We start from the raw sequence: 19,722 nt of genomic DNA on the forward strand, positions 1-19,722 counted from the left end.
GGCTCCTTCTGGCTTGCAGGGGTCCAACCCCGGGCAATATGGAGGAAGACGGAGAAAGGATTGGTTTCCATGTCTCACTGGGCCATGGGGAAGCAGGCAGGACCCAGCTCCTGGGGAGATCAGCTCCATCTTCCTCAGCTGGGGCTCTGCTGTCTGTGCTGGATGCTGATTAGCAGGGGGTGGGGGAGTAGCTCTAGTCTCTCCCAGATTCAAGCCCCTTGTCCCAACCCTCCCCACCAACCTTGGGTCCTGCTGTGAGTGGGGTGAACACACACATACACACACACACACACACAGTCACTCACACGTGTTGGGAATGAAGTTTTGGTGTCACACAAAAAAATAAAAAATAAAAAATAACGCAGGAACAAATGATCTCTCAGCAAGGTGAGCTTTACTTTCTGCAGAAAGGGTGCTACTCAATAGCTGTCCAGCCACGAGAACATACCGAACAAAGGAGACAGTTATTTATAACCTAACACGTCTACCCTGCTGCTGTGTCCAGTTTCCATTGGCTGGAATAGGACCTCACATTTTACACTTTACCCGATTGGCTATTAGTTTAAAACGTTTTAACTGGTAAGGGAGACAGAACAAAGAAAAGAAAGTTGCCCAGGAATAGTTCAGGAAGCATCTCCAAATAAGGAATGGGATGTTCTATGGGCTGGAGCTTGTCTAGTTGTGTCCAGGCATGCCGGAGCAAGCTAGGACGGCTGATTTGGAATATATATATATATATAGTGGATAGCAATCTTATAGTAAGAAATTGTGACTTTTTATAATCTTTGAATAAGAACTTCCCCAATTCTCACACACACAGACCACACACACACTCCCACACTCACACACGAACACAACACACACACAATAACACACTCATTCACACACACAACACACATACACTCGCACACACTCTCCCACTCTGGACATGCGGTCCTCTCTGGACAGCCTCCCCTTCATCAATCACGAACAGGTTTCCTAGGAGCTGTCCTCTGTGCGGGCTGCACGCTGAGCAGGGTCACCTGTGTGGTCTCATCTGATCGTCACAGCCGCCCCCAGAAGCTGGTTCTATTATTAACTCCATTGTAAAGAGCAGGAGCGAGCAGAGTTAGCACTCGAAGTCCACTTGGGGGGAGGCTCTCCAGGGTACCAGTCGGTACTTTTGTTACTGTCCTTCCCTGACCGGACACCTCCTCAGCTTTACCTAGGTGGACACTTGGGTCCCCAGGACTGGGGAACTGGGGCACGGGGGGCTTGGCTGCCCAGCAGGAGGGCAAAGGGGTGGAAATGGACCAGAAGGGAAGGGGGAGAGAAGGAGGGAATGGAAAGCCAGGCTCCCCAAGGGAAACAAACAGACCACCTGTGGACGGTTCTTGAAGGAATAACAGGTGAGGAGCGGCCCTCGCCTCCCACCAGCTCTGGGGTTGAAGATTATTTTATTTTTATTTTTATTTTTTTTGAGACGGAGTCTCCTGCTGCCCAGGCTGGAGTGCAATGGTGTAATCTCGGCTCACTGCAACCTCTGCCTCCCAGGTTCAAGTGATTCTCGTGCTTCAGCCTCCAGAGTAGCTGGGATTACAGGCACCCCCCACCATGCCTGGCTAATTTTTCATATTTTTGGTAGAGATGGGGTTTTGTCATGTTAGCCAGGCTGATCTCAAACTCCTGGCCTCAAGTCATCTGCCTGTCTCAGCATCCCACAGTGCTGGGATTACAGGCGTGAGCCAGTGCACGCTGCGCGCTTTCTTATTGTTCTCTGAGCCCCTAGGGACTCCACCCTTTGGCCCCAGACCAGGAGGCCTGCTCTCTGGGCCTCAGCTCCAGGGGCTAGAAAAGGGCCTGACAAAGCTGGAGCCTGAGGCCCAGCTGTCTAGCCCCTCCCTAATCCTTCTGGGTGCTCGGGCAAATGGGCAAGGAGGGTAAGGAGAGATCCTGAGAGCACCTGGTTTTTTCACCTGGAGAGAAGGTAGCCTTACCACCTCCATGCTGCAAGGGGGAGAGAAGCGGGGACAGAGACCCTGGGAAGTCAGGACCTACGGTGGGAAGTTGGGGAGACGGGGGCAAGGCTGCTGGAGGCTGAGGGTGGGGCAGCATGGGGAGGAGGATGGCCAGGTCTATGCAAGTTGGGGCCAGCTGGCCGGCCAGGATGCTGCAGTAGCATGGGGCGCCCCCGAGGGCTCCTGTTGGCTTCAGGGAGCATCAGACTGGAGCGATGGCGAAGTCCTCGTGTGTGCTATTGGCTGGCACCGTGACAGTGGCGAGCCAGCCTCCTGGTGGCAGTGTGAATGGGGCTGATGTGTTGAGACACCCGCGCAGTGATGATGACTCAGGTAGGGATTGCTATAGTGATGGCTGCCTGGCCTTGGGCAAGTTACTCACCACCTTCAAGCTTTAGTTCCCATATTTACAAGGCAGGGAGGATGTCACACCCGTTAGAATAACTGCTATCAAACAATAGAAGATAACAGGTATTGTCCAGGATGTGGAGGAATTGGAACTCTGGCACTGTTGGTGGGAATGTGAAATGGGGCAGCCGCTGCGGAAAGCCCTATGGAGAGTCCTCGGAAAGTTCAATATAGAATTACTACGTGATCCGGCAGTCTCACTCTGGGTATATACCCAAAAGAACTGAAAGCAAGGAGCCTGGGCTGCTGGTTCATGCCTATAATCCCAGCACTTTGGGAGGCCAAGGCAGGGGGATCACTTGAGCCCAGGAGTTGGAGACAGCCTAGGCAACATAGTGAGACCTCATCTCAATTATTAAGGAAAAAAAAAAGGAACTGAAAGCAGGATCTCAGAGATATACCTGTGTTCATAGTAGCATTAATCATAATAGCCAAAAGGTAGAAATTGATGAATGGATTTTATTTTATTTTTTGAGGTGGAGCCTCGCTCTACCCCTCAGGCTGGAGCGCAGTGGTATGATCTCGGCTCACTCAACCTCCGCCTCCCGGGTTCAAGTGATTCTCCTCTCTCAGCCTCCTGAGTAGCTGGGATTACAGGCACCTACCACCACGCCCGGTTAATTTTTATATTTTTAGTGGAGACGGGATTTTACCGTGTTAGCCAGGATGGTCTCGATCTCCTGACCTCATGATCCGCCCGCCTCGGCCTCCCAAAGTGCTGGGATTATAGGCGTGAGCCACCATGCCCAGCCTCTATTGTATGTTTTTAAGGCATTAAAAAAAATCCAGGGCCTGGCAAGGTGGCTCACGCCTGTAATCCCAGCACTTTGGGAGGCCGAGGAAGGCGGATCATGAGGTCAGGAGATGGAGACCATCCTGGGTAACGTAGTGAAACCCCTTCTCTATTAAAAATACAAAAGATGGCCGGGCGCGGTGGCTCAAGCCTGTAATCCCAGCACTTTGGGAGGCCGAGACGGACGGATCACGAGGTCAGGAGATCGAGACCATCCTGGCTAACACGGTGAAACCCCGTCTCTACTAAAAATACAAAAAACTAGCCGGGCGAGGTGGCGGGCGCCTGTAGTCCCAGCTACTCGGAGGCTGAGGCGAGAGAATGGCGGGAACCGGGAGGCGGAGCTTGCAGTGAGCCCAGATCGCGCCACTGCACTCCAGCCTGGGCGACAGAGCGAGACTCCGTCTCAAAAAAAAAAAAAAATAAAAATAAAAATACAAAAGATGGCGGGCGCGGTGGCTCAAGCCTGTAATCCCAGCACTTTGGGAGGCCGAGACGGACGGATCACGAGGTCAGGAGATCGAGACCATCCTGGCTAACACGGTGAAACCCCGTCTCTACTAAAAAATATAAAAAATTAGCCGGGCGAGGTGGCGGGCGCCTGTAGTCCCAGCTACTCGGAGGCTGAGGCAGGAGAATGGCGTGAACCGGGAGGCGGAGCTTGCAGTGAGCTGAGATCGGCCACAGCACTCTAGCCTGGGCGACAGAGCCAGACTCCGTCTCAAAAAAAAAAAAAAAAAATACAAAAGATTAGCCGGGCGTGGTGGCAGGAGCCTGTAGTCCCAGCTATTCGGGAGGCTGAGGCAGGAGAATGGCATCAACCCAGGAGGCGGAGCTTGCAGTGAGCCGAGATTGCACCACTGCACTCCAGCCTGGGCAACAGAGCGAGACTCCGTCCCCCGACCCCCCCAAAAAAAACATACAATAGAATGTTTTCAGCCTTAAAAAAAGAAAAAAAAAGGGAAAGCCATACTGCAACAGGGATGAACCTGAGGGCATCATGCTACGTGAAATAAGCCAGTCGCAAAAAGGCAAAAATTAACTGGGTGTGGTGGCACGTGCCTGTAGTCCTAATTGCTCTAGAAGCTGAGGAAGGAGGATCACTTGAGGCCCAGAGCTGAAGGTTACAGTGCGCTATGATCCTGCCACTACACCCCAGGATGGGCCACAGAGCAAGACCTCCTCTCTAAAAATAAACAAACAAACAAGCAACATAAATAAATAACAAATACTGTATGATTCTACTTTCTTCCTTTCTTTTTTTTTTTTTTTTTTTTTGGGAGATGGATTCTCACTCTGTCACCCAGGCTGGAGTGCAGCGGCACGATCTTGGCTCACTGCAACCTCCGCTTCCTGGGTTCAAGCGATCCTCCTGCCTCAGCTGCCTTAGTGGCTGGGACTACAGACACATGCCACCATGCCCTGCTAAGTTTTGTATTTTTAGTAGAGACGGGGTTTTGCCATGTTGGCCAGGCTGGTCTAGAATTCCTGAGCTCAGGTGATCCACCCATCTCGGCCTTCCAAAGTGTGGGGATTACAGGCGTGAGCCACCATGCCTGGCCTCTTTTTTCGATTTAATAAAGTTTTATATTTGCAAATGTACAGTTGGTTGGACCTAGTCATGCATCGTCACCAGCAGCTGTAGCATCTCCACCCTTGGTATGTCTGGTGTAAATTATTTGAGCTCTGTGCTTTGAAACCAGTTTGTTAAATCTTTTATTAAGGTGCCCTGGCTAGGGAGCCTCAAATCTTCAGTCTCTCAGAGACCACAGCAGGGCTTATAAGTTTATGTTTGGGAACTTCCTTACAGAGTTGTCACAGGTAGGTTTGTCAAACACGACTCAGTTATTGAGTTTGTCCCGGACTTTGCCTTTGGACCACTTCTTCTTTTTGGCCCTGCCCCCAGATTTGTTCATTGCGTCTTTGTCTTTCTTAGTGACTTTCCGGTGTCTTCCTTCTTCTTGTCATCTTTGGATGGCATTGTGAAGCTCAGAGAGCAGTAGCGAACCCTTCCTTCCTTCCTTCCTTCCTTCCTTCCTCCCTCCTTCCTCCCTCCCTCCCTTCCTGCCTCTCTTTTTTCTTTCTTTCTCTCTTTCTCTCTCTCTTTCTCTTTCTTTCTTTCTTTCTTCTTTCTTTCTTTCTTTTTCTTCTTTCCTTCCTTCCTTTCTTTTTATTTCTTTCTCTTTCTTTCTTTCTTTCTTTCTTTCTTTCTTTCTTTCTTTTCTCTATCTTTCTTTCCTTCCTTCCTTCTTTCCTTCTTTCTTTCCTTCCTCCCTCCCCTTCCCCTTCCCCTTCCCTTCCCTTTCTTTCCTTTTTGTAGAGACGAGGTCTTTCTATTTTGCCCAGGCTGGTCTCAAACTCCTGGGCTCAAGCAATCCTCCTACCTCGGGATCCCAAAATGCTGGGATTACAGGCGTGAGCCGCTGTGTCCGGCCCAGATTCCACTTAAATGAAGTACTTAGGACGTCTAATTCATTAAGACAAAATTGAGAGGTAGTTACCAGGGGTTGGGGAAGGAAGGATGGGGAGTTGTGATCAATGAGTAAAGAGTTTTAGTTTTGTGGTCGGGTGCAGTGGCTCACGCCTGTAATCCCAGTACTTTGGGAGGCCGAGGCAGGCGGATCACAAGATCAGGAGATCGAGACCATCCTGGCTAACATAGTGAAACCCCGTATCTACTAAAAATACAAAAAATTAGCTGGGCATGGCAGTGTGCACCTGTAGTTCCAGCCACTCAGGAGGCTGAGGCAGGAGATGGCGTGAACCCAGGAGGTGGAGCTTGCAGTGAGCCAAGATCGCGCCACTGCACACCAGCCTGGGTGACACAGTGAGACTCTGTCTCAAAAAACAAAAAAGAATTTTAGTTTTGTAAGATGATAAAGTCCTGGAGATTGGTTGCACAACAATGTGAATATACTTAAAATCACTGAACTGTACACTTAAAAATGGCTAAGATGGTAAGTTTTATGTTATATGTATTTTACCACTTTTTTTTTTTTTGAGACGGAGTCTTACTCTGTCACTAGGCTGGAGTGCACTGGCGCGATCTCGGCTCACTACAACCTCTGTCTCCCAGGTTCAAGCGATTCTCCTGCCTCAGCTTCTGGAGTAGCTGGGACTACAGGCGTGCGCCACCATGCCTGGCTAATTTTTGTATTTTTAGTAGAGACAGGTTTTCACCATGTTGGCCAGAATGGTCTTGATCTCTCGACCTCATGATCCACCTGCTTCGGCCTCCCAAAGTGCTGGGATTACAGATGTGAGCCACCACACCTGGCCTTTACCACTATTTTTTTTTTTTTTTTAGACGGAGTTTCACTTTTGTTGCCAAGTTGCCCAGGTTGGAGTGCAATGGCTTGATCTCGGCTCACCGCAACCTCTGCCTCCCGGCTTCAAGCGATTCTCCTGCCTCAGTCTCCCGAGTAGCCGGGATTACAGGCATGCGCCACTACGCCTGGCTAATTTTGTGTTTTTATACAGATGGGTTTTCTCCATGTTGATCAGGCTGGTGGACAACTCCTGACCTCAGGTGTTCCGCCTGCCTCGGCCTCCCAAGGTGCTGGGATTACAGGCGTGAGCCACTACGTCCAGCCAATTTTTTTGGAGACGGAGTCTTGCTCTGTCGCCCAGGCTGGAGTGCAGTGGCCGGATCTCGGCTCACTGCAAGCTCCGCCTCCTGGGTTTACACCATTCTCCTGCTTCAGCCTACCGAGTATACAGAGTAGCTGGGACTACAGACGCCCGCCACCTTGCCCGGCTAGTTTTTTTGTATTTTTTTTTAGTAGAGACGGGGTTTCACCGTGTTAGCCAGGATGGTCTCGATCTCCTGACCTCGTGATCAGCCCGTCTTGGCCTCCCAAAGTGCTGGGATTACAGGCTTGAGCCACCGCGCCCGGCTTTACCACTATTTTCTAAAAAATGGTGATAAACTCCATTAACTCAGCAGAGTTCTTGTGGGAATTGATTGAGGGGAGCTGTGGCCAGCTTCTTAGGGTAGGGCCAGCCTCATGGTCCTGTGACCTGTACAGACCCATAGGACCCTGTGCTCAGACAAGCCCTGCAGTTAGTTTAATGCCGCTGTTGCCATCTTAAAATTCTTTTTTTTTTTTAAGACGGAGTCTCGCCCTGTTGCTCAGGCTGGAGTGCAATGGTATGATCTCGGCTCACTGTAACCTCCGTCTCCCGGGTTCAAACAATTTTCCTGCCTCAGCCTCCCAAGTTGCTGGGATTACAGGTGCGCACCACCACGCCCAGTTCATTTTTGTATTTTTAGTAGAGACGGGGTTTCGCCATGTTGGTCAGGCTGATCTGGAACTCCTGATCTTAGGTGATCCACCGGCCTCGGACTCCCAAAGTGCTGGGATTACAGATGTGAGGCACCGTGCCTTAAAATTCTTTTTTTTTTTTTTCTTAACTTTTTTCTCTTGCAGACAGGGTCTTGTTCTGTTGGCCAGGTGGAGTGTAGTGGCGGAATCATAGCTCACTGCAGCCTCAATCTTCTAGGCTCAAGTGATCCACCTCAGCCTCCTGAGTAGCTGAATAGGACTGCAGGCGTACGCCCCCATACCTGGCTAATTAAAAAGTTTTTTTTTTTTTCCAGAAATGGGGTCTTGCTACATTGGCCAGGCTGGTCTGGAACTCCTGACCTCAAACGATCCTCCCGTGTTGGCCTCCCAAAGTACAGGGATTGCAGGGATGAGGCAACATGCCGGAGGGCCACAATGTTTATTGAACACTTTACTATGCCAGGCCCTCAGCATGTCTTCCCGTGGGTGCTGGTGCTGTGCAAGCCTTCACTCATCTCCCGGGTTTAAGGTGAGAACACTGTAGCCAGAAGCCTTGGGATTTCTCAAGGCCTCACAACTAGACAGCAGCTGAAGGGTATGAACTGGCAATTTGGACTCCAGATTAGTGTTGCTTCCACTAGATGGCGCCAAAAGTAAATGATGATGGTGCTGAATGTGCTCCAGGCCTGGGAGGCGGTTGTGTGGGAGATTATAGGAGGTGATGTTAGCAAAGCTCCAATCATCACTAAGAAAGCATGCCACCACCCCTCCTGAGAGGCAGCAGCATGAATGGTCAGGTGTCCTGGGTTCAAAGCCAGACTCTGTCACTTACAAGTTGCATAAGTTTGCATAACTCTTTAAATTGATGAAATTAAAAATGAATAATTGTATAGAAAATTTGGGGTAACACAGGTCTATAATGAATAATAAGCTTTTTTTTTTTTTTTTTGAGACGGAGTCTTGCTCTGTCACCCAGGCTGGAGTGCAGTGGCACGATCTTGGCTCACTTCAACCTCTGCCTCCTGGGTTCAAGTGATTCTCTTGCCTCAGCCTTCCCAAATAGCTGGGACTACAGGCGTGCACCACCACGCCCAGCTAATTTTTGTATTTTTAGTAGAGATGGGGTTTCGCCATGTTGGCCAGGCTGGTCTCAAACTCCTGAGCTCAGGTGATCTCTCCACCTTGACCTTCCAAAGTGGTAGGATTACAGGTGTGCGCCATTACGCCCAGCTGAGAATAAGAAAATTCTTTTGGAGGAAGAAGAAGGAATACATTTCACTTAATTGGGGTTCAAAATTAGTATGTTCCCTATTCATAAATGGATTTCAAATGGCCATACGTAAAAACCATTCTTAGCTTTTAAGCTGCACAGAAACAGGTGGTAGGCTGCAATCAGCCAGTAATCTGAGGACATTTTTGTTTGCTTTTTGAGATGAGGTCTCACTCTGTCACCCAGACTGGAGTGCAGTGGCGCGGTCACAGCTCACTGCAGCCTCAACCTTCCAGGCTCAAGCAATTCTCCTACCTCAGTCTCTTGAGTAGCTGGTTTTCCTTAATGCTTTTCATCTGAACCAAATCTGTTTGAACTCATTCTTTGATGAGTCATTCTAATGGCTTCAGACTAAATACCAGAGAACCCAACTGGTTTCTAAGGAAACCCGTTCAGCGATGTGGGTTTCCTTCTTACATTCTAGGGTAATTCCAGGGTTTTGTTCTGAAAACTCTTTTTTTTTTGAGACGAAGTCTTGGTTTGTTGCCCAGGCTGCAGTGCAGTGGCGAGATCTCGGCTCACTGCAACCTCTGCCTCCTGGGCTCAAAACTCACTTCTTTTCTTTCTTTCTTTTTTTTTTTTGAGATAGAGTTTCGCTCTTGTCGCCCAGGCTGCAGGGCAATGGTGCCATCCTGCCTCCTGGGATCAAGCGGTTCTCCTGCCTCAGGCCCCTGAGCAGCTGGGATTACAGGTGAGCACCACTAGCCCTGGCTAATTTGTGTATTTTTAGTAGAGATGGGGTTTCACTATGTTAGCCAGGCTGATCTCGAACTCCTGACCTCAGGGGATCTGCCCGTCTTGGCCTCTCAAAGTTCTGGGATTACAGGCATGAGCCACTGCACCCGGCCTCGAAAGCTCACTTCTTTGGAGGTTGTCTCTTTTGATTGGTAGAGAGTATTTGTTCTCATTTGTATTGGGATTTCCCCATTTATCTGTTCTCATCACACGGTCCAGGAGTTGCTCACTGTTCTGTCTACTGAGGTGCCTCTTCTAGCTTTCCAGCTATGTCACAGATTTATAGCAGATGGTCACTTAGGCAGAAAACCAAATCTGGAAATGAATCTGTTCTGGATTAAGACTATTTCTGTAATTTAACTATCTTGGCCAGGGGTGGTGGTTTGCTCCTGCAATCCCAGCACTTTGGGAGGCCAAGGCTGGTGGATCACTGAAGGTCAGGAGTTTGAGACCACCCAGGCCAACATGGTGAATCCCCATCTCTACCAAAAATAAAAATAAAAAACTAGCCGGGCCTGGTGTCTAGCACCTGTAATCCCAGCTACTTGCGCCTGACCTTTGCCCATTTTTATATTGCTTTTTTTCTCATTGATTTGTGCAAACTCTTTGTATGTTGTGCATATTAATGCTTTGGCATACACCATGAATGTATTTTCTTTTCTTTTTCCTTTTTTGAAATGGAGTCTTGCTCTGCCATCCAGGCTGGAGTGCAGTGGCGCAATCTCAGCTCACTGCAAGCTCCGCCTGCCGGGTTCACCATGCCATTCTCCCTCCTCAGCCTCCAAAGTAGCTGGGACTACAGGTGCCCGCCACCATGCCCAGCTAATTTTGTTTTTGTATTTTTAGTAGAGAGGGGGTTTCACCATATTAGCCAGGATGGTCTTGATCTCCTGACCTTGTGATCTGCCCACCTCGGCCTCCCAAAGTGCTGGGATTACAGGCATGAGCCACTGCGCGCAGCCCCATGTATTTTCAGTTTATTGTATATCTGGTTTCATAAGTTTTTTTTTTTCAACTTATGTGGATGAGTCTTCCTAGGCATGACAGGAAACCAAGCCTATATATCGGAAAATGGTTAAGATGAAAACTAAAAGCATATTAAGGAATCTGGACTTTATGGCAATGATTTTATCTTGATGGCAAGATTTTATCTTGAAGATTTTTTTAACTAGGTTTACACGATTAGATTAGCATTATGAGTCAGGTCTTCGGTTTCCTCTTTTCTCTCGGAACTACTAGCTTCCAGTTAATTTTCATGTTGGTCACAAATTTTCCTAGAACTGTATTCACTATTCTTTGGAATGGCCTGTATGCCACATGGGGGCAGAAGGAAGTGGTAAAACCTGTCAAACACCCTTCTAGGTGCTATTCACAAGGGATTTAAATGTTTTCAGCACTCCTGAGAGATGATCATTATTTCCAATTCACAGTAAGGAAACTGTATTTAATATGGTGGGTTTGGCTGGACAAGGTGGCTCACGCCTATAATCCCAGTACTTCAGGAGGCTGCGGTGGGTGGATCACCTGAGGTCGGGAATTCGAGACCAGCCTGACCAACATGGAGAAACCCTGTCTCTACTTAAAAAAAAAAAAAAAAAAAAAAAAATTGCTGGGCGTGATGGCAGGCGCTGTAATCCCAGCTACACGGGAGGCTGAGGCAGAAGAATCGCTTCAACCTGGCAGGCGGATGTTGCAGTGAGCTGAGATAGCACCACTGCACTCCAACTTGGGCAACAAGAGCAGAACTCCCTCTCAAAAAAAAAAAAAAAAAATACAGTGGGTTTGCTGACACTCAAACAGCTATAATGTATTAGAGCAGAGCAGGGATGTAAAGCCTATTGTTTCTCTTCTTTCCCACTGCCTGTCAAGTTTCAAGTGCACTTTTTTCTCCCCCTGGAGACGGAGTTTTGCTCTTATTGCCCAGGCTGGAGTGCAGTGGCAAGATCTTGTCTCACTGCAACCTCCCAGTCTCTGGTTCAAGCGATTCTCCTGCCTCAACCTTCCAAGTAGCTGGTATTACAGGCATGCTCCACCACACCCGGCTAATTGTGTATTTTTAGTAGAGACAGGGTTTCACCTTGTTGGTCAGGCTGCTCTCCAACTCCTGACCTCAGCTCATCCACCCACGACAGCCTCCCAAAGTGCTGGGATTACAGGCTTAAGCCACCGCACCCTGCCCTCCAGTGCTCTTTTATAGCTGAGCGCTGTCTGGGATACATGCTTTTATTATGAATCAATTAAACAAGTATTTGAACAACTACCGTGTGCTGTGTCAACTACATTCCTTTTATTTATTTATTTTTTTAAATAGTCTTCCCAACAACCTTTCACTGTAGGTTTTATCTCCAATTTACAGACAAGGAAACTGAGGTTCAGAGAAACGAAGTGATCTGCCTAAGCCACATAGCTAGTCGTTTTTTGGAGAGGGATTCAGATTCAGGTCCAGTTTCAGTTTTAAGGTCCTCACTGGGCCAGGTTGCCTCTTCCTAATGGAAGGGGTTTACAAGATGTTTTGAGGAACCCTCAGGAAATAAGGTGTTCTTCAGTGGGCCATGTGTTGATGACTCCATGCTGGGCCCAGCATATCACGTTGTCCTTACGACCACCCTAGGAGGCGCCTGCTACCAACATCACCATTTCTTCAGATAAGGAAGCCGAGGTAGAGCGGGTAGGAGAGGCTAAACAGAGGATTAAGACTGAACCTAGGATTCGGACCTAATCATCACACCGCTCTACCTTCCTTTTTAGACTTAATCCCGTGCTCCAGACCCTTCTCAATCTCCTTTCTGGGCCTCGAAGGTGTGGAAGTTGGATGGCCTGGCATTTCCTAGGATTTAAGCCCTGAGCATAGCGGGCGCCCGGGACAAGAAGCTCAGAGGAGACCCAAGTCTGACTCCGGAAGTAGTCGCCCCGCCGGCGGTCGCGTCTTGGGTTGCCAGGGCGCCGCCCTGGAAGTAGAGTGCGGCGCGGGGCGGGCCGGTGCGCTTGGCTGCTGGCTGCGTCCTCCTGCGAGCGCTGGAGAGGGGCTGGAGGCGGGGCGGGGGCGCGGCTCGAGGCATCCCTGCAGGGCGCTCCTCCGAGTCCCTCGGCGCTCCGAGCCCACAGGTGAGGTCCTGTCGCCCAGGCCGCCGCCTCCCGGGCACCGAGGGTGTGGCTGCGCGCGGGCGGGCAAGTGCGCATGGGTGAGAGAGTGTGGGCGCCTGTGTCTACGCGGCTGCGAAAATGCGGTTCAGATACTGCTCGCCGGATCCGCGTCGCCCAGGAAGCCCGCGCTAACCATGCCTTTCTCCCTCCGCTGAGTTCCTGTGATTTACCTCGTGCTGTCCGATTGTTGTTATTGCATCATTATGTTTATTATTTGTTATCCCAGACTTTCATTGTTGCTACACGTTTCCCATACATTTGCAATCTGTGTTGTTTCTGTTGGCATCTTTTGCAGGGCGCAGTGTACCTGTGGAGAGAACTCAGGGCAGGAGACAAGAGCCTTGTGTCTTCTCTCTAGGTGACTGGACCAAGACATTTCCCTTCTCTGATTCCCCATCAGCTAAGACGGCAGGGCGAGGTGGTCATCCTCTCCATAGAGTAGCTGGGGCATTATAGGGGATTAATTCTGGAAGTGAAAGTATCTTATTCGTTAGCCCTTTTGGCATTTGCAAAGCAGGTTCTTTGCTCAGGAGACATTTGATGAGCACATTATGGTGCCGGGTTGTGGCGGTACAAAAAGATGGGCCCTACTGTGCCCTCAAATTACAGATACTGGTAAGCAGTCACTGTGGAACATGGTACTGTCACCCAGTGCGGGCGTGGAGATGGACAGTGACAATACCGCTGTGAATGAATGCACTGCTCAACGTGAAGTCATCATTGGCATTGTTATTACTTTATTACTTTATTTATTTATTTATTTATTTATTTTTAGACGGAGTCTCGCTTTGTTGCCCAGGCTGGAGTGCAGTGGCACAATGTCGGTTCACTGCAACCTCCGCCTCTCGGGTTCAAGCGATTCTCCTGCCTCAGCCTCCCGTGTAGCTGCAATTACAGGCGTGCGCCACCATGCCTAGCTAATTTTTTTAATTTTAGTAGAGATGGGGTTTCGCCATGTTAGCCAGGCTGGTCTCGAGCTCCTGACCTCAGGTGATCTGTCCACCTAGGCCTCTCAAAGTGCTGGGATTACAAGCGTGAACCACCATGCCTGGCCATATTCTTGTTTTTTTTGTTTTTTGTTTTTTTTTTTGAGATGGAGTCTCACTCTGTTGCCCAGGCTGGAGTGCGGTGGCGCAATGCCGACTCACTGCAACCACCGCCTCCCAGGTTCAAGTGATTCTCCTGCATCAGCCTCCCGAGTAGCTGGAATTATAGATGTGCGCCACCATGCACAACTAATTTTGTATTTTTAGTAGAGACAGGGTTTCACCATGTTAGCCAGACGGGTCTCGAACTCCTGACCTCAGGTGATCCACCTGCCTTGGCCTCCCAAAGAATCTGCATTTCTAACAAGCTCCAGGTGCTGCTGACCCATGGGCCATGCTTTGAGTAGCACTGGACTAAATGATTGTTTACAACCCAAGTGCCATGGAGAAAATAAAGTGACAATGTGGTAGAATGAGAAGGATTGAGATTGAGTGGTTGGGGAAAGCCACTCTGAGCAGTTGACTTTTGAGAAGGGGCCAGATCTGGAGGAAGAGCAAAGGCTTGAGACAAAATGCAGCTTGTAGGGTGTCAGGAGCTGAAAGAAGGTCAGGGGCTACAGAGGGTTGGTGAGAGACAGGAACTAAGAGGTGATGGTCCAGATCTGCAGGACTGGCCTTGTAGGCCATGGAGGACCACTAGCTTTGTTTTTAGTGCAATAGGAAGCTACTGTGGGGCGGTGAGCAGGGTGACATGGTTAGTGTTGTGTGTGTCACCCATTGGTCCGCTGGTCGATGGAAAATGGGTTGTAGTGGAGTGAGGAGAGTAGCAGGGGACAGAGTGGGGCCTGCTGCAGTTGCGCAGGAGAGAGGGGACACTATGGGAGTTGAGGATGGATTTGGAATCTTCTGGAGTGGAGCTGAACTGATTTGCTGCTGGATCAAATTAACCATCCCTTCCTTCCCAGGCCACAGTTGAACTGTGATGTGTTGTTGAAGCCCTGTGCTGCAGGCAGGCCTTACAGCTTGTTGAATGTGTCTCCTGCGCTCCCCACCCCCGTTTGGGCTCTCAGTTTAATGTCTCTCTGTCACAGACCTGGCACTGAGTGGCTGTCAGGGCTGTGTGGATGGATGAGAAGTTAAACCATCAATGGCCCTGACACCCAGGGTGTTCGTGGGAAACCTTCTCTTTGAGCTCATGGCGATACTACCCCGTTGCCCCAGGGGCAAGACCCAGGCTGTCTTCTGAAAATAACCAGCAGCTCTCTGGTTTCGGGATGGCTTTCTGTGGTGGGCACACCTCAGGTGGTGACAGCCGCAACTCCAGTTCTGAGCTGCATTCAACATAAAAGGTCAATATGTCACTCTCTGTTTTTCCTGGTTAGGTTTTTATGATACTCAGTTTAGAAAGTGGCATAACATGGCCGGGCGTGGTGGCTCAAGCCTGTAATCCCGGCACTTTGGGAGGCCGAGGCGGGTGGATCACGAGGTCAGGAGATCGAGACCATCCTGGCTAACACAGTGAAACCCCGTCTCTACTAAAAATACAAAAAACTAGCCAGGCGTGGTGGCGGGCGCCTGTAGTCCCAGCTACTCGGGAGGCTGAGGCAGGAGAATGGTGTGAACCCGGGAGGCGGAACTTGCAGTGAGCCGAGATCGTGCCACTGTACTCCAGCCTGGGGGACACAGCGAGACTCCGTCTCAAAAAAAAAAAAAAAAGAAAAGAAAGTGGCATAACATTCAGATGCATCAATTCACGTGAACCAGGAGAGATACAACATGTTACTCAGTACCCTTAACCCTACTTCCGTTTTTCTGTGTTAGGAGGAAGCAACAATAAAACAATCTGATATTAGGTATTGTTTACTGTTCTTTTTTTTTTTTTTTTTGGACAGAGTCTCGCTCTGTCGCCCAGGCTGGAGTGCAGTGGCCGGATCTCGGCTCACTGCAAGCTCCGCCTCCCGGATTTACGCCATTCTCCTGCCTCAGCCTCCCGAGTAGCTGGGACTACAGGCGCCCGCCACCTCGCCCGGCTATTTTTTTTTGTATTTTTTAGTAGAGACGGGGTTTCACCATGTTAGCCAGGATGGTCTCGATCTCCTGACCTTGTGATCCGCCCTTCTCGGCCTCCCAAAGTGCTGGAATTACAGGCTTGAGCCACCGAGCCCAGCCTGTTTACTTTTCTAAGGAAGAGGGCTTAATATTGCTTAGGGTTGAGAAGGAATCACCCATTTTTCTGCACTGTGGGGCGTGGCCCGGTGGATCACTTGTCTTCATACGATTTTGGAGCCCCACACCAGACCTGGCTGGCTGCGTAGCAGACATGAGAACAGATGCGAGTCAGCCCACTCCTGAGCCAGCCCACTCTGCTGCCCGGCAGGAGGCTGCTGTCTGATGTGGGAGGCATATGTGAAACAGCAGTTGCCATCTGGTATGGGAGGGAAGCATCTAGGCTGTCCGCAGGCTGCACTCTCTCCTCTTCTTTTTATTCTCTGGCCCCCATTTTCCTCATTTGTAAAATGGGGAGAATTCCTGCTGTATGAGTCTGTTCTCATGCTGCTAATAAAGACATACCCAAACCTGGGTCATTTATAAAAGGAAGAGGTTTAATTGACTCACAGTCACAATCATGGCAGAAGGTGAAGGAAGAGCAAAGGCACATCATACATGGTGGCAGGCAAGAGAGCTTGGGCAGGGGAACTCACGTTTATGAAACCATCAAATCTCACGAGATTTATTCACTACCACGAGAACAGTACGTGGGGAACCACTCCCATGATTCATTTATCTCCACCTTCCCCTGCCCTTGACTCGTGATAATTATTACAATTCAAGGTGAGATTGGGATATAGTCAAACCATATCATCTGCCTTTGGGCATCACATGAAATGATAATATGAATATACACAGTGTAGAAGAATACTCATAAACTACCCCACCCAGTGCCTGACACATGCTAGTGTTTAATAAGTGATAGCTTTTGCCAGGCGCAGTAGCTCACACCTGTAATCCCAGCATTTTGGGAGGCCGAGGCAGGCGGATCACGAGGTCAGGAGATCGAGACCATCCTGGCTGACACAGTGAAACCCCATCTCTATTAAAAATACAAAAAAGTAGTTGGGCATGGTGGCATGCGCCTGTAGTCCCAGCTACTCAGGAGGCTGAGGCAGGAGAATCACTTGAACCCAGGAGGCGGAGGTTGCAGTGAGCCGAGATCATGCCACTGCACTCCAGCTTGGGCTACAGAGCGAGATGCTGACTCAAAAAAAAAAAGTGGTAGCTTTTGTTCTTAGTGATGATATAAATATGTCATTCCTGGCCGGGCGCGGTGGCTCAAGCCTGTAATCCCAGCACTTTGGGAGGCCGAGACGGGCGGATCACGAGGTCAGGAGATCGAGACCATCCCGGCTAACACGGTGAAACTCAGTCTCTACTAAAAAGAATACAAAAAACTAGCCGGGCGAGGTGGCAGGCACCTGTAGTCCCAGTTACTCGGGAGGCTGAGGCAGGAGAATGGCATGAACCCGGGAGGCGGAGCTTGCAGTGAGCCCAGATCGTGCCACTGCATTCCAGCCTGGGTGACAGAGTGAGACTCCGTCTCAAAAAAAAAAATAGGCCGGGCGCGGTGGCTCAAGCCTGTAATCCTAGCACTTTGGGAGGCCGAGACGGGCGGATCACGAGGTCAGGAGATCAAGACCATCCTGACTAACACGGTGAAACCCCGTCTCTACTAAAAACTACAAAAAACTAGCCGGGCGAGGTGGCGGCGCCTGTAGTCCCAGCTACTCGGGAGGCTGAGGCAGGAGAATGGTGTGAACCCGGGAGGCGGAGCTTGCAGTGAGCTGAGATCCGGCCACAGCACTCCAGCCTGGGTGACAGCGCGAGACTCCGTCTCAAAAAAAAAAATAAAAAAAAATAAAAAAAAAATAAAATAAATAAATAAATAAATATGTCATTCCTTACTCTGCAGGCATGGTTGAGCTCCAGTGCCCAGCCAGGGTCCTGGCTGGAATTATTCCAACCTAACCACCTGATGATAAGAGATTGGAAGCTTATGGTTGAAACCTAGAAAAAGCAGGGGGGGAGCCTGCAAAGAAAGAAAGAAAAAGATGTCGGGTGGGCACGGTGACTCTGAGCCGCCTGTAATCCCAACACTTTGGCAGACTGAGGCGGGTGGATCACCTGAGGTTAGGAATTCAGGACCAGCCTGGACAACATGGTGAAGCCCTGCCTCTACTAAAAATACAAAATTAGCTGGGCATTGTGGCAGGCACCTGTAATCCCAGCTACTCAGGGGGCTGAGGCAGGAGAATCGCTTAAACCCTGGGAGGCGGAGGTTGCAGTGAGCCAAGATTGCGCCACTGCATTCTAACCTGGGCAGCAGAGCTAGACTCCATCTCAAAAAAGAAAAAAAAAAAGATGTTTTAGACAGGAGCTCTGTTTCTATCTTACTTGGCATCCCTTTTGACGAAAATAAAGATTTAGTTTATTTTAATGCCATGATATTGTTAGGTAAATGGCTAGTAGAAAGTATGACACAAAGTAGCAATTTGGTAAACATTAGTAAATAACTAATGTCAAGGAAATTAACCAAACTGCTTTGAGAGTCTCAACTTGTTAAATCTCAGTTGGCTCAGTTGATCTGTCAAGACACTTGTAGCTGACACATATCCTTTTTTCATTTTTTTTTCTTGGTTAATTATATCAAGAGTTTTGCTCAGGGAAGGTGATCATATCCCCAACTCAGGAATAAATCCTAATTAGCCTAAGCCAGTTTGATATGCTCATTCCCTTGCCATTGGGTTGTTGTTGTTGTTTTTGAGATGGAGTTTGCTCTTGTTGCCCAGGCTGGGATGCAATGGTGCGATCTTGGCTCACTGCTGACTCCGCCTCCTGGGTTCAAGCAATTCTCCTACCTCAGCCTCCTGAGTAGCTGGCATTATAGGCATGCGCTACCATGCCCAGCTAATTTTGTATTTTTAGTAGAGACGGGGTTTCCGTTGGTCTGGCTGACCTCGAACTCCTGACCTCAGGTGATCCACCCGTCTTGGCCTTCCAAAGTGCTGGGATTACAGGTGTGAGCCACACTGCTTGGCCCACCAGTGTTTGTTTTAGGAATTGATGGGTGATACAATTTTGGCCAGTGAGAGAGCTATGTATGTTTCTTTTCTTTTTTTTTTTTTTGAGATGGAGTCTCGCTCTGTCGCCCAGGCCGGAGTGTGGTGGTGCAGTCTTCGCTCACTGCAAGCTCCGCCTCCTGGGTTGATGCCATTCTCCTGCTTCAGCCTCCCAAGTGTCTGGGACTACAGGTACCCACCACCATACCCAGCTAATTTTTTGTATTTTTTTAGTAGAGAAGAGTTTTCATCATGTTAGCCAGGGTGGTCTTGATCTCCTGACCTCGTGATCCACCTGCCTTGGCCTCCCAGAGCGCTGGAATTACAGGCATGAGCCACCGTGCCTGGCCTATATATATATTTTTAAAAAGGAGTATTGTTGGTCTTTATTTATTATTATTATTATTATTGTTATTATTTTGAGACGGAGTTTCATTCTTTTCACCCAGGCTGGAGTGCAGTGGCATGATCTTGGCTCATTGCAACCTCTGCCTCCTGGGTTCAAGCGATTCTCCTGCCTCAGACTCCCAAGTAGCTGGGATTACAGACGCCTACCACCATGCCCAGCTAATTTTTATATTTTTAGTAGAGACCAGGTTTTGCCATGTTGGCCAGGCTGGTCTCGAACTCCTGACTTCAGGTGATCCACCCATCTCAGCCTCCCAAAGTGCTGGGATTACAGGCATGAGCCACCGCGACCAGCCTATTTTTTAATTATTTTTGAGACAAAGTCTCATCCTGTTGCCCAGGCTTGATCTCAATGGTACAATCTCAGCTCACTGCAAACTCCGCCTCCTGGGTTCAAGCAATTCTCCTGCCTCAGCCTCTCGAGTAGCTAGGATCACAGGTGCGTGCCACCACGCCCGGCTAATTTTTGTATTTTTAGTAGATACAGGATTTCACCATGTTAGAGAGGCTGGTCTCAAACTCCTGACCTTAGGTGATCCACCCGCCTTGGCCTCTCAAAGTGATGGGATTACAGGCATGAG

General features: G+C 49.3%; 1 protein-coding gene across 4 annotated transcripts in view; it reads left to right on the top strand.

The window, feature by feature from the left end:
- The first annotated feature begins 12,442 nt into the window (after positions 1-12,442).
- TTLL1 (tubulin tyrosine ligase like 1) overlaps positions 12,443-19,722 on the top strand; it is a 47,182-nt gene continuing 39,902 nt past the window's right edge. For 2 of the 4 annotated variants that reach the window (XM_033233710.1, XM_033233713.1), the window contains exon 1: positions 12,443-12,594. The gene's annotated coding sequence lies outside the window, so the exon portion shown is untranslated. The remainder of the gene's footprint in view (positions 12,595-19,722) is intronic. The other 2 variants (XM_033233711.1, XM_033233715.1) reach the window with 2 other exon arrangements.

The sequence above is a fragment of the Trachypithecus francoisi genome, unplaced genomic scaffold (assembly GCF_009764315.1).
Source record: "Trachypithecus francoisi isolate TF-2019V2 unplaced genomic scaffold, Tfra_2.0 Lachesis_group14, whole genome shotgun sequence".
Classification (NCBI taxonomy): Eukaryota; Metazoa; Chordata; class Mammalia; order Primates; family Cercopithecidae; genus Trachypithecus; species Trachypithecus francoisi.